Source organism: Buteo buteo, chromosome 7 (genome assembly GCF_964188355.1).
Source record: "Buteo buteo chromosome 7, bButBut1.hap1.1, whole genome shotgun sequence".
Lineage (NCBI taxonomy): Eukaryota > Metazoa > Chordata > Aves > Accipitriformes > Accipitridae > Buteo > Buteo buteo.
Window position 1 is genome coordinate 8570968 of NC_134177.1, and position 12656 is coordinate 8583623.

At 43.5% G+C, this 12656-nt stretch overlaps 1 protein-coding gene across 2 annotated transcripts in view; it reads right to left on the bottom strand.

The window, feature by feature from the left end:
• Nucleotides 1-12278, bottom strand: part of TBL1XR1 (TBL1X/Y related 1) — a 118429-nt gene extending 106151 nt beyond the window's left edge. For both annotated transcript variants that reach the window (XM_075031412.1, XM_075031411.1), the window contains exon 1: nt 12055-12278. The gene's annotated coding sequence lies outside the window, so the exon portion shown is untranslated. The remainder of the gene's footprint in view (nt 1-12054) is intronic.
• Between the last annotated feature and the right edge of the window lie 378 nt (nt 12279-12656).

Here is a 12656-nt window from a genome sequence, read left to right on the forward strand (position 1 = left end):
AGCAGTAAGTTTTCATGCAATCCTTCCAGAGATGATGTCTGTAGGACCAAAAAACCCCTGTATCAGCATGGTGGAGGAGTCAAACCCTAGCAGAGGACAGAAACTTTCTTTGCAGACAGGGAATTTCACAGAGCTCCACCTGTACCTTTGTTGTGTGTCTCCATTCCATGGAGAGCAGGATCAGCTTAGGGGTCCCACCGCCCCCACTCCCACCTCCGCTGCTGGGACAAGCAGCTGCTTGTGTAGCCATGCTCTGAAACCCATCCCTGAACTGGCTCCACCAAAAAGTTCAGCCTTTCCCTACCCCCAAAGAGCTGCCAGGGTCTGGAAAAAATACAGGCATCTTAAAACTTTATATAAGGTTGCATTTCCACATTATTAAAGACACAAACATGCCTAACGTTATGAACCAGGTAGCCTGATTTAAACATGATTCTTCATCGTGTATGGACACTACCAGAAAATCTTTCCAAAATGAGGGACCATGTTTTGTCCGACATAAAAAAGAAAACTAGAAGACAAGCACAAAGCCTATGAATACAAAAGGAGCACTTCCCTAAACTAGAAACTCCAAGTAAGCAGAGGCTGAAAAATAAAACAATAGCCACTTTACACTGCTACGCAGCCTTTCACCAGAAGATCTCAGGGCACTGAACTGGTCTGAAAAAACTCCTGTTAAGTATTAAATCACTGGTGCATGGGTAAATTTGTTAATCCATTTGCTAAGGTCACACAGTGGCAGAAATAGCAGATAATCCTGACACCAGCTTTCTGTCCTAGTCGTTACGCGGACAGAAAATCTTCAGTGATGTAAACTAAAAATAAAGTAAATACAGTTATCTGTTACATACAGGTATATTAGGTCAACCCAGAAAAGCACAATGTGGGTGTGGGGAGAGGAGGTGTGTCTCTGGGGACCCACCACAGATCTAGACAAGTCTATGAAAATTTAGACAGAGAGTTTATAACCAGACAGTAATTCCATAATTCCTTCTATTCAAGCAGTCCCTATGAAGGGACTGTGTAGACAAACTGCAGCCATGCTCAAAAAAAAGAAGTCTGAAAACCTTGAACAGTAACCCACAGGATATATTCCATTACTGTATAGTACCCACATTAGGACACCAAAAGCTTGCCATTCATTCTGTATTGAAATTAAAGCAGTGTTTTACAGATGGCCAGTAAGCCACCAAAACTGGGGAAGCCTTCTAACACCAGCAGGCAGACAGGCACACAGCTGACATTGTCAACACGCAGTCGAGAGAGCTATGACAATTTCTACTCGCTTGAAAATTTCTACCAGCTTTAGTGCCATTACATATGAAAGCATCCTGGTGATACACGCCATGGAGCTCTGACAGTTCAAGACCATTTTGGTGGATGCTCTTGTATTGGTATAAAATACACTGCAAGCACCAGTTTCCAAAGGGGAAAAAGCAAGACTATGAGCTGACAAAAAAAACCCAAACAAGCCTTATTCTATGAATTAAAAATACTGAACCAGAAAATGAGTTACACTGACATTATTAAGACGTACTAAAAACAACATAATAAAATCACCCTAGGCAGGGAAGACTAATCTTTCTGTTCTTCCTTAGGCAAAACTCACAGCAATTTCAATGGGATTCTCCCCCAGCTATGGCTGGATGACTACATCCACAGCATCCACGTGCCACGCTTGCTCCTGCAGCCACTCTCTATTGCATCCATCTTAGTTACACTACACATATCCTGATTACAGGGATTTATAAACAGCAAGAGTAATTTAGAGGTGATCCACAAAACTGTGACTTCAGTAGAGATGAGGTTCACTGTTATCATCTGAAGTGTCAACAGTTTTGCAGTAAGTAAAGGACTTGTATTTGAAAGACTTTCAAGCAAAAATCTTTTACTGACTTTCTCAAAAGCACCTCTTGCATTTGTCCCAAGCACATCTATTTCAGAGCCAGAATACAAGCCTGCTATCTATAGGTTTCACTGGGCAACAAGGTAAGAGAGAGTTTATGATGCATTAATCTTTTCCGTTTATTTTCTTAGGTTCTGGACAACAAGATACCAAATAAAACCGGTGTTTAAATATCAAGCAACAGAATATTTCGCGTATTATGCAGTTCCTAGATGTGAACTCTTTAAAGATGATCTTTCAACTCCAAAGTCACAATTCCACACACTTGATCTGTGCAGTGCAGGACAAAGGCGCCTGTACGCACGTACCAGCTCGCCGTCTCAAAGCAGTGTTTGTTCACCCAGAACAATGGGGCATGTGACTTGTCAACACTACCCACAATAAAAACAATAAGATAAGGCTGCCACTGCTTTCACGATGACTTTTTTTTTTGCTAATTTTAAGTCACAATGGCAATAAAAATTTATTGCATAAAATCCCTTAACTTAAAAAGCCCAAAGCTAACTTGACAGTGCGCTGAGGTTTTCACTCAAACTTTTTCAGCTTTTCGCATTTGTATCAAACACTCGCACCAACTCCCCCCCAAAGCCTCCCTCAGACTTCATCAAGAATTGGATCAATGTTTTACGCCTAAAGCCAAGATTATTTTTATCAAATAAAGGCACTGCCAAAATTTGTCCTCTCTGTTTCCTGCCCTGCGTGCCTGTCCCAGCTACCCCTCTGCCTGCAGGCAGGTCCCTCGCTCCCCTCTGCTCGGAGTCCAGCTCGTTGCCAGCAGCACAGCCTGCAAAATGAGAATTCTTCAGCAGTCCCACAGGTTTCGCTCCACCACGGACTGGGGCTGCACCATCCAAACCCATCTAACCCCTCTGGTTCAAGTAAGTTAGGAGAAATGGGAAGAAAGCAGAGAAAACCCAGAGAAAAAGAACGATAAGGCACCAGTTTGGTTTAAAGAACTGACAAAAGAAAGTCCAAACTGACAAAAAGAAGAGAGAAAGCCCAGGGAAAAAAAATGGGTGGGGGGAGATTAGAAAATCAAATAAAGCCTTAGGAAGGGGTAATAATAAAATGATGCAAACTGTCACGACTGAGACAAAACACCCCAGATTATTACATTAATTTGCCACATTCGCGCTACAGCACAGGCAAGGAAGCAGAGCCAAGCAGAGGAGAGGGCACGACCACGCTGACCGTTGGAAGGGGTTAATTTTAGAAAGAAAAAAGCAGTATGATCTCGCACTACTTGTCTTTTAATTACACGGGGGGGGGGGGGGGAGTGCAGCTGGGGGGGTTATTTTAATCACACAGAACAGCAGTAGGCCCAACAGCACCAGACTAACAAATAAAAGTAGGCAGCAATAGGCACATGGAAGTACATTACAGTTCCAAACTTTCACCATTTACAGTAACGTTAATGCAAATGAAATCTGACCTGATCTCTGAACATGTGTTTTTAAAAACAGTACACTTCTTTCTTTTCACCTTGAAAAAACTCTGTTCCACAAGCGGGTAGTTACAAACCACAACTGGGAAAGTGGGAGGCACATTAAGCACGCAAGTAAGATTTTACATATTCTAACACCATCAATGCAGCTTTCTGGAGCTCTTCAGCAATGTCCAACATACACAAGCCTTGCTGCTGGCACAACAGAGAATCTCATAATGGACGTACTCTTAGCCGGAGTCTGACACTGCGTTTCACATACTCTCCGAGTCTCTCATATGAAGTCATCCACAGCGTCAAAGAGCAAGTCAAAACACATCAGAAGTGTTTTGCCTGGCTACCTCTGAAAGTTTCCATCCCCTTATCCTTCACATTATTTTTTAAATTCTTCTTAGCATCTCTGTCAGCACACACAGAACCTTTAAAAGTTCAGTTTTGTGCCCCAGTACATACAAGCAACCAGGATCTCTCTAACACGGCACCCCAGCTGCGTCCCAGGCACAGGGACAATGAGAGGAGACCGACCAGAATATTCAGTTTGGTGCTTCCACAACCAGCCCACAGAACCACGCAGAGAGCAGACTGTTGATTTTTAAGACGCAAGCAACACCCGTCAATTTTACCAGAAAGTAATATATCTGGGAGGGCATCTCAACAGGACGACCGAACAGTCGAGGAGGCTTTTTGTTTGTTTTTAATGGAACAGACTCTTAGAACTTAATTTCACATGTATTTAGTCTGTACTATATGTACTGTAAGAATCTTACAAAGGGCCTCAATGAACTAGAAATAAATAATCCATATCACAATAACCTTGCATGTGTAGACAGTAGAGGAACCAACTAACATGGACTTTGCCAACAGTTTAGATAAACACGTTGATATTTCTAATGTAATCAAAGGCCATTCAGAATCTGCCCTGGAAGACAGTCACAGAAATACAAAGCATTTTTCTTACAACTCAAACAATTGTGACAAATATTTACTATAATGGCGAAAGCTCTTAAAAAATAAAGTTGGTTTCTATTAATCAGCTACATTTAGATATCCGTTCTTGCTATCAGATTAAGCTCACCAAAACTGCTTAGTAGGCTGTTTAATTGTATTTTTAAGTTTTATCGCAATGCAACATATTGAAGTTTCATACTCCTGACTTTTTTCATCTTACACAGTGCTAGAAATTTACACTCTAAACAAGACACACCAGATTGTGAAATTTAGTTGTGCATTTGAAATAAAGTGAAAAATCAGGTACCACGTCTGCATCAGCAAAACATTTGTGTTATACAGCAAGTATGGACCCCACTTCTCTAAACCCCAGATCTGCTGCATTAGCTATAGGAAAACAGCTAATCTATTACTACACAAGATATGTTTCTAGCACAATTTATTTGATGTCAACATTAATAGATGCTTTGACAACACTGTTCCTCATTTTCCTCCATCCACATCTGTGCTAACTTTGCTTTCAAAGTACATTAAAAAGTATTAAATCTGAACAAACGTAACCCCAAAGTAAATATGTTACAGATTCACAAATATCATCATGGCAAAAATCCATATTTTTACAAAGCACTTCCTAATTAAAATTTATTGCGAAGAGCCTGTATTTAGGGATGCACGTTTGTGTTAATATCCAAGCAAAAATTTCTGCACTAGAGAAGAATGTTGACATCCGTACAAAAATTAGCTGTGATTCATTGTTTAACAGTTGTCTTCCCTTTACAGAACACCGCAGACTGAAGGACATATTGCCAAACTGAAAGCACCAATACTTCCTTTAACCTAATATAGGACAAATAAATACACTTCAACAGCTTCTAAATCTTGCACGTCCTACTTTTTTGACCCAGATCTCTTGTTATTTCCCCCATAGGTCTAGGCAATATCAAAACTATTTTTTCCCCACAAATTTAGACTTAACCTAAAAGAGGAAACAGTCTCATAATTTCTGTGAGCTAAACAGACCTGGAAGCAAGGGGGAGGGTCAACAGAAAGATTCATCGGCTCTGCTAAGATCAATTGGTATTTTAAGGTAAAACTTTCAGCCACACTTAACACTCTCTCAACTGCTGAAACTAATGGCAAAAATCTCATTTGTTCCAACAGGACTGCAAGTTAGACCAATATCAATGATAAATGAAAAATAATTAAATCTTTTTATTACTATTTTTACAAGGCAAAAATGTATTTTCAGAAGTCATGCTGACACTTGAGCATTAATCAGCCTGTCCAAAAAACACAAAAGAGCTATAAAACTTGTTATTCTTCTCCTCGGCCAGCCTGGGCAACTTCTTCCAAGAAATCAAACTGTGTCTTCTTTGCCTGCTACTTTTAGGGAACCATCAGAGGATTGAAATTCACCTCATGTGTGCTCACAATCAGGCAAATTCCCAGCTCAGAGTTTGCCTGCGATAGGTCATCCATGTGAAGAGCCTGAACTTTTAACACTGTTAATGTCAAATGGATGCAACTTTTAGGATAGGTTATATTTAGGGCTCTAAACCTTGACAATTTCTGTGGTTTTGGCACTGGGCACAGTATTTAGCACTACATTTTCATGAATAGTAAGTATTTGACCCTTAACTCATAACCTTGGAAAAACACTCCACGAATAGGCTGTACAGAGATCTTTTCTGTACGCTCTCTAGTCGCCGCCAGCAGGCACGTAGCTGCGTACAGAACAGGAAAGTTTCCAGAGTCACTTTCACAGTCCTAATTCATAAAAATCTACCATCAGCCTGACGTCAGTGGGGTTCAGTGGGAGCTCTGCATGCAGCCAGGGAAGCAACCGAATCATTCCCCAAACCCACCAACGGGTTAAAAGGGGCACTAGCATTAGCTGCAGAGACAGCTGCTTGCCTGCCTTGCCAGGTTGGCAAAACTATTGCCCTGCTGAGGGGGAAGGGAAGGCCTACTACTCACACCACACCAGCTAAAATTTCTAGCAATGCACCTCCAGCGATCTGAAATGACACTCAGTATGTCTCCATATGGCACATGGTTGTAGAGAGAGTCTCTGTAATACACGCTTACACTGAACAGATATTGAACTGAATCTCGGATCATAAAAGAAAAAAAAAGAAAACAACTGTTTTTTCTCTGGATTATTCCGATTTTTTACTGCTAGACATTACTAATGAACAAGATTGCTCCTTTGCAACATGGAGACTTAAGAATTACAACAATAAACACAAGTCAGAGTACACAACATAGCCCTTTACTAATACTGCTCCCAGAAAGAAACAGAAACTACACCCTAACGGGAGTTTGCAAAAGCCAGCAAACCACATGCAAGACTTGATTTTTAGAAATGCTAAGCACACACAGAGACTGCCAACTTCACATGAAACTGTGGGGACTCAGCATCTTCGAAAATAGGACCGTATGAATATCTTACTTTACAGATGCAGACTCTTCTTAAGAAGAGTCACGTTTGCACCAAGCAGAACAACAGCCCAAACCCAGGGGCTCGCTACCCGCTCCCACCACGCCGTGCTGGGCAGCTCTCTGGGAGCTGTGCGGGCTGTACACAGCACCACGAAGGGCCACATGCCGGCGCTGAACCAGCCCAAACGCTACCAGGTTGATACCCGGTCTGCATGCGTTACTTGTCCTGAAAAAAGGATGTATTAGTCTGATAGCATATCTAGGTATGTTGCTTCTGGTATTCAAGCTAACCTGTTTAGAGAGACCTTAGTATCTCTATGTAGCACTGAATTACGCCACATACGCTTACGTTCAAAGACCAAGAGGGGACTCTTTGAAAGATGCCGCATACATTGGCTGAGACAATTCTGTAAAACTCCTCCTCATCACTTCGGAATTTCTTTCAGCATGTTTTTCAGAAAGCTACACCAATTCACCAAGCCTTTTCATTATTATTTCTACAGGTAAGAAAGTATTCTCTAAAGTCTTTCTAGCAGTCGGCCCATCCAAGAAAGCAAGCGAGCAGGCGTAAGGCGCAACACCTGCAATTTCACTCCTTGGCTAGCCAAGCCAGCGAGATCCTACGCACCCGACCGGTGTGTGCGTTTTCCCCTGCGGTTACGCACCCTCCAGCTTGGAATGACCACTTATTTCTTATCAAGGAAGAATTTTTGTAAGGCTCCTTAGCGATATAAAAAGGAGAGTCTAAAGGATGTCACAGAAAACTGTGGTAAAGTATTAAAAAATCAATGTCTCGGAGGGCAAGCTGACTTACGGTTCTATAGATCCTTCAGAACCAAAGGAAAACTCAACTTAAGTTCAAACGCGGTCATTAAGACTCCAGGGCATTTTGTACAAACAATTTCAGCCTTGTTTTCATTATGAGAAGGAAGAAAAGGGCATTCTCATCTTGGATGAGATACCACAAGACAGAACCCTAATGAGGGGAAGAAGTTCACAGTTTTCACCCAAACTGGCAGAGTGATTTCTAGACCAGACTTCTGTATTTTTTCACTCAACCTATCAACTCCCATGAAGTGACAGCTATGCTGCCTCGTCTTCACTACTTCTTACCTCAAGTTAGCTAATTCAATTTTGCGAATTAAAAGAAAGCCAATATCCCCCTACAATTTCATATGAAAAGATATTTCTTATTCCTCATTTCATTGTCATACTTTATCTCGGAGGAAACCAATTATGAGACGAATAAAGTGGTGTCCATCTACTCTGCCTGGGATCACTGGATGAACCTTTTTCTAGTAGACACTCTTTTCATTAAGCTACTTTACAGAAATTAAGACCATCTAACTTCATGGTCGACCTGCAGTGCTTAGAAAGCTGCATGTATTTGGGACAGGGGTAGCTAAATCAATAGCAGGAACATAGGAACGTTTTCTTCACCACCTGTTAATTTGAAGGTACTATCTTAATCCTGCAATGCAACTCAAAAACACTGAAAAAAGCTGTCAATCATAGTTCCTAATGGAAAACTTCTGACACTTCTTCACCTAACACAAACACTTACATTTATATTTCAAAATGAACCTGCAACGAGTATATTGTCGCAGCAGTCACTTTTTGTAGGAGCCAAACATGCATAATTGCAGAGTGCACATACACACTTTCACTTCTCTCCCAACCTGCAGCTACTTGCATGAGCTGATGTTTAGGGCTTTAAATATAGTCATTATTACACCCTATACTCTGTGTGTGTACACATGCCCAAACACACACATTAAGCATGGTCAGTACACATAACAGTATCACAAGTCTCAATATAAACAACACGCATTAGATTAAAACCGGGTTATACTTCAGTATGATACATTTCAGTATCACAATATTGCAGTATTGACACAACACAGCCCTGCAGTACACCCTGTCCTTGCCCTCCTCTCCGAAGCAGAGATCGGACCGCTTTATGACCTCCCTATCCCAGTTCAGAAGGGGAAGAGCCGGCGGCGGGTCTGTGTCTGTTCTTCTCCGCTTGCCAGTAGTGTCCTCTCCAGCAAGGTGTCAGAATTCACACCGGCACCAGGATCCCAAGCGGCTATGGGTCCAGGGGGGAGGGAAGAGACAGGCAAAGCAAGCAAAAACTGGGGGGGTAGCTATCTCTTGGGACTCTAGATGAGCAAAGGAACAGGATTAGTGAAGGAAAGGTGTCACGCTTGCCACTCCCTCAGCTTTCCCCAAAATGCTTAACAGCGCCGTGATACCAAAAGACTATCGCTGTCATGAAAGATTCACATCCTATTGCCCACCACTAATACAAAACACACTTAACTTCTGCGAGCAACTTCGCAGACATCTGCAGAGCTTATTCAACTGAACTAGACCGCTGATGTTCACAAAGTTGTGTGTGCTTCTTTACAGGACTTCCTGACTTCTGCACGATTACATCCTTGTAGGATGTGGGTCTTTACTGCCACTACAAAACTCGTAACAGCAAACACGTTCTGACTCAAATGTGAAGCCCATGTTAAATTAAATTCCAGAACCAAAATCAAGTTAGGTAAAATAACTCAGTTTGCTTTACATTATTCAGATCTGTTCTTCCTAACTAAAAAATATTACCTGAAAACAACATTATAAGCAATTTTGACCATTTCCCCTAATCCATCCAGAGCCTCATTATGCTCAGGGCTGTAGCACTTTTTAGCATCCAACTCCTTCATGATGGGAAAATGACTATGAAGTACTGCTGTTGGGTACTTAGCACTTATATCATGCCTTACAACTTCAAAGCGTTACACAAACATCAATAATTACCATATATAGAGTAAAACTGAAAGAAGTATTCGTATAAAAAAAACTCACAGGAAAAAAAAAATCATAACTACCTGTTTGAAGGGGAAAAAAGCTTAAGCAACAGAATCTCCTGTAATTATTGCATTCTTTATGCTACGCACATGCATTATGGCTGTGCACATTTAAACGAACAAAATCATAAACTCTTGCACAGTCTTAAAAAAAATTAAAAAGCCCAAAAGCCAAACCCCAACTCCTTTCATACATTTAAATTACATTTCCTTCCCCTTTCCTCGTGGAGTGAGAACTAAGTCTTTTCCAGGTGTTCTCAATAACAGTTTGGGAGGCTTGCCACCAACTTCCCAAGACACAGTTCCACATGAACCCTGTTCTCATGGAGAGAAATCCACCTTCCCCCAAGAAAACTTATGACAGTGACAGTGTACAGGCTCAAGTGATCTTAAGTAAATAATACAATACATTACATTCCATTAGATCTTAACCAAAGGACAAGAAAGAAAAAAGATCACTATGAGAAACCACAGAAAGTTTTCTACAATCATCTACAGGGCACCACCTGCACCCTAAGCACCACCACCCTAACAGCGCGGCCCTTTTTTTTTTTTTCCTATGGCTAAGAGGAAAAAAAAACCCTTCACACGCTCATCCACGAACACATACCCACTTCCTTAAATTCAAGGACACACAAAAGAGTTTGCGGGATCAAATGTATTCTGAAATGTATTCCGAAAAGACGGTTAACACGCATGTGTCCAAAGGAAGGCCCCAAATCCAGCATGAGCCTCATGCGGACAAGCCTTAAGGTTGCTCAGAGCAAGATGAGGGCCCAAAACTGCCCGGCGCACCCAAAAGCTCAGGTACAACTCAAAACCCAAACATCAATTTTGCAAATGGTGCCCTCTCCCTCAAAGGGGCACAAACCACAGCCCTGGTGAACACCCAAAGGGTAGAGACCGCCAACACCAAAGGACCTTGTTCGTATACTCAACGTGTTCAGACATTTATTTTATTACTGCAGAACAGGAAAGAGAATCAGGCAAGCCCAGAATATTTTTTATTTTTTTTTTTACACAACAAGGACTTGGTTCTCCTGATCATACCTCTCCTGCTTCAATAATAAAGAAGGAATACGTTTTGTGATCCCCCCCATAGATCAGTTAGGAATTTGATTTACGCAGACAGGAAAACGAGGAAGTTTAGCACACTGGAGAGTAGTAAAAACTTCACCAGCAAACTTCACTTTCCTACAGAGCGACCTACAAACGAAACTTTTCCTCCAGACTCACGTGTCATCTGCAGCAACAAGCCTCTGCCATAAAGCACATATAAAGTTTGCTGTTCAGGGGATAAAGCAAAAGACAAGCGAGGGGAGACTTTTATTCTCTCAAGCTGCCTTAGAAGGAAATTCGGTGATGAAAGATTAAATTCACCTGGAACAACACGATAAATTTAACCCTTTCGGGGGCACAACAATAATAACAAGCCACATGTTGTGCTATTGCAGGACCTATACCCTCTACCAAGAAAACGTATATATTGCATCAACCCTGCCAGCCTGTCTAGAAGATGCAATGCACAACTTGCACCAGGGTTTGGAAGGGGGATAAGCCTAGGCAGAGAGAACCCCCTATGAAGTGCAAAAAAGCTTCCCCCCCCCCCCCCCCAAAAAAAAACGGGCCCGCTCCCTACCGCCACGGGCTATTTCCCATTCCACCCAGAACTTCGCAGGAAAACTGATCAATAACTTGGCTGCTTTGCCCTGGAGGGGGTGGACACTCATCAGGCACTGCCCGTGTCTGTTTGTATCGCCCAAAAAACAAGGGCCGGGCCGGGCCGGGGGCGAACTCCGCCGGGCGGGGGAGGGGCGGCCGCCCCTCCCCCGCCCGGCGGAGTTCGCTCCCGGCCCGGCCCGGCCACCCCCCAAAATTTTACCACCCCCCCATAAGTAAATATGCGGGGAGGGGGAGGGGAGGGCGCTTCTCCACACAAATCGGGCTAAAAATAGGCCGCTCGCCATGGCTCCCGTGTGCCATTCGCTGCCGAGGCCGGTGCCCCCCCCCCCCCCCATTAAAACCTTTAAAAAAAAAAAAAATTTTTTTTTTTTTTAAATGAAGCCAGGTGGGGGGAGGGGAGGCCAGCGGCGCGGAGGGGGGAGGGGAAGGGGGGTGCCGTTTGCTTCAAAAAAATAAAACAACCCCACAACATACCCCCCCTCCCCGCACCCCAGACCGACGGGAGCTCCCCCCCCGCACCCCACAAGCATTAATTAAAAAAAAAAAAAAACCCGGGGGGGGGTGGCGGCGACAGGCGTTAGGCGGGCGCCCATCCCCCGCCCGCCTCCAACCGCCACAAACAGGGCGCCCTCCCCCCACCCACGCACCCCCCCCACACACACACACACCCCCACGCACCCACCCACCCACACACACCACCCCCCCCCCCGGCTCCGGCCCGGCCCGGCCGCGGCCCCTGCCCGCCCCGCACACGGGCCGGCCCCGGTCCTTACCTTGCGAGTGTCGGCGGAGCGGCTGCTCCCCCCTTCCTTGGGAATGGAGGCACAAGAAATTCACCCTTGTTTGTCTCTCCTCCTTTTTTTTTTTTTTTATACAGCCATATATATATACATACACATCTGTGTGTGTGTCTGTGTCTGTGTGTGTACACACGTATATGTATCGATAATATATATATATTTTTTTTTTTTTAGCTGAGGTGTCCACACCAAGAGGAGGAGGAGGAGGGAAATTAAAAAAAAAAAAAAAAAAAAACACAACGGGGGGGAAGGGGGGGGGAACCAAAAACACCACCACACACACACACAGGAGGAGGAAGAAAAAAAAATAACCAGCGAGTAGTGCTGTGATATTCAATTATATCCCGAGCCAGGGGCCGGGGGGAGGGGGAGGGTGGGGAGAGAGAGGGGGGGGTTAGAGATTAAGTCCCGAGGAAGGAGGGAGAGGGGGGGGAAGGAAAAAAAAAAAAAGTAATATCTGTGTGTGTGTGTGTGTGATTTAGATTGAGGAGGAATTGAGGCAGAATGTAAAAGCTGTTACTAAGGGAAGGAGCCAAGCGGCTCGGAGCAGCCAGCGGCCCTCAGACACTCCGCGC